At 44.9% G+C, this 2,450-nt stretch overlaps 1 pseudogene; it reads right to left on the bottom strand.

Moving 5' to 3' along the window:
• Nucleotides 1–727: 727 nt before the first annotated feature.
• On the bottom strand, nucleotides 728–2,204 carry LOC122068036 (annotated as a pseudogene).
• Between the last annotated feature and the right edge of the window lie 246 nt (nucleotides 2,205–2,450).

The following is a 2,450-nucleotide window of genomic DNA, read 5'->3' as shown; positions in this document are numbered from 1 at the left end:
CGACGTTAGCCTTTATAATGATATATGGTCTAGATCTGTCTCCCTTATTAAGGAAGGTAAAGTTAAAGCCCATCCTGCAACTCACATAAGCTCATTTATGATACGTTTTTACATTATTGTATTCAGATGAGAGTGATCTTACTGTAACGATCCATTGAGATTCAATGGTTCCTTAAAAAACCCAGAAATTCATATGAAACTGGTAAGAATAAGAACTCTTATCTGGAGAATTGCAGAAGGCTATGTTAGGAAAGGGAAGAAACAGAGGATACCCATTTAAAGAGAAAAGGAGAAGCCATAGCTGTAAGTGTATATTTCCTGAACCCCACCGGGAAACCAAACTAGCAATCGATTGCCCAAAAAAGATTCCAGAGACACGAATGACCTAAAATAAAATAAAATAAAAAGTAAAATTTAATTTAATTACGAATTAAAAAACGATGGTTGGGGGCTTGTTGGAAAGGGGATAAAATAATGGAAAGAATGGTGGAGCAATCCAAACAGATAATTTTAAACCCAATTCTTAGGCACCCACATCATCGATCAAACAAAATTAACCAGTAAAATAAGCCCAGAACCTCTCTCTCCCCACCCCACCCCACCCCACCCCACCCACCCGCCCGCCCCCCCCACTCTTGCCACCCCCATCACAACAGGGGAACAAGGATGCGACAGGAACTATCTTCTTCTTCTTAGACAACAAAGTGACAAATAATGAAAGAAAATGAAGAAGAAGAAAAGTTCTAAGCCTCTTTAGTCTTTCAAGTCTATCCAAAGTTTGTAACAGTTTCTGAAAGATCATGAGAGTGATTGATTCATAAAGATGAGGAAGAAGAGCCATTAGCAGTGACCACTTGAGGACTAGTAGTATGACTGTGGAGACCCACACCATGGCTTCCATTGTGAATGTCGTCGATGCTAATGTTGTTGTTGTTGTTGTTGTTGTTGTTAGCGTTGTCTCTCTTGGCAGAACTGTGCTTGTTATTATGCATCCACACCTTCAAAATCCCCTTCCCAATACCAATCTCATTGCAGAACTCCTCCACTAAATCTTCGTCCCTCTTCAGCATCTTCCAACCCAACCTTTCCGAGAACGCAAACATCTTCTCCTTCTGCTCTTGACTGAATTTCGTCCTGAATCGCTTCCGTCCATTTGGGCTCGCCGTGGTTGCGGTCGTCATTGTTGTAGCTGTAATTACTTGATGGTTATCTGATGGACCTGACAATCTGGTACTCAAAGCAAGCAACATGTGAGGTGCAGATGGGTAATACGAAGATGAGAGCGGTGGTGGGGAGGATGAAGGTGAATTGGGGCTCCGCCCATGAGCGGCGATAGAAGAAGGTGGCTGTGGGTGGTAGTGGTGATGGTGAAGATCCAGGGAAAGGGAGGCTTCTTCGGGCTCACGGCGGTGGAAGTTGCGGTGGCAACCACAAGCGTCGCATTTGAGAGAAGTAGGGTCGGTTGGTGTGGCGGAGGAAGATGGCATGAACTCTCCACAGCCATCCAAGGCGTGGCCACCTAAGCTTGCGGCGTGATTCTTCTGACATTCTCTGTAAACAACCGGCACCGGCACCGGCACACCGGCACAGGCACCACCGGGCTGATTGGACGAGGGTGGTGGTGGCGCTTGAGTACGCCGTTGGTGAAGGATAATGACTTGGGAGTATGGTAGTCGGCTGCGGGCTTGGATAGTAGGATCGGTGGAGGTTGAGCTTGAGGTTGAGGAAGTGGTGGTGTGTCTGATTCTGCCTCCTGTGCTTTGGCGGTGGTGGTGGGGTTGGGGTTGGGGTTGGGGTTTGGGGTTAAGTTCATGGCTGAAATTGAAACATTTAGGGTCAGGGTTTAAGGGAATGGAAACTGGAAAGATTAAGGGTTTTGGGGTTGGGTAGGAAGCTGAGAGATTAAGAGTTCATTCCATATTTCCATGTCCATGGAAGAACTAAGAAGGGATTTTGGGTGGACACAGAAACACATAGAAGAGAGAGAGAGAGAGAATGGATAATGATGAGTGATGAGAGATGAGATAAATCAGAGTTTTTGTGGATGAAGGGGATAGAGAAAAACAACAATGACCAAGTGTCCTTAACCCTAGTTCTAAGAATCTGTTTGAAACTTCTCTCTCTACTATCCTCCACTCTCACTCCGGTTAGTGATTACCAGTTTTAGAAAGATGAAGAAGGCTGAAATGCAGTTGTTTTTATAGTTGTGTCTGTAACAAACATATGGGTTATGGACCTTATGGTTATGGGCTACCAACAACAACAACAACAAAACTGTCTTCTCTCTCTCTCTCTCCTCACTTCTCACTCCTCTCAGTAGTCATCGGTCATCATCAGCATGTGGTTGATGGATATTACAGATTCATCATGACTTCATCAATTATTTCCTTTCACCTTACCGTTTCAACAACTGGTTCCCCGGGTTCCACTCTTTTCGATCGGGCCCACCC

Source organism: Macadamia integrifolia, unplaced genomic scaffold (genome assembly GCF_013358625.1).
Source record: "Macadamia integrifolia cultivar HAES 741 unplaced genomic scaffold, SCU_Mint_v3 scaffold3360, whole genome shotgun sequence".
NCBI classification, from domain to species: domain Eukaryota; kingdom Viridiplantae; phylum Streptophyta; class Magnoliopsida; order Proteales; family Proteaceae; genus Macadamia; species Macadamia integrifolia.
This window is presented reverse-complemented; position numbering and strand designations above follow the sequence as displayed.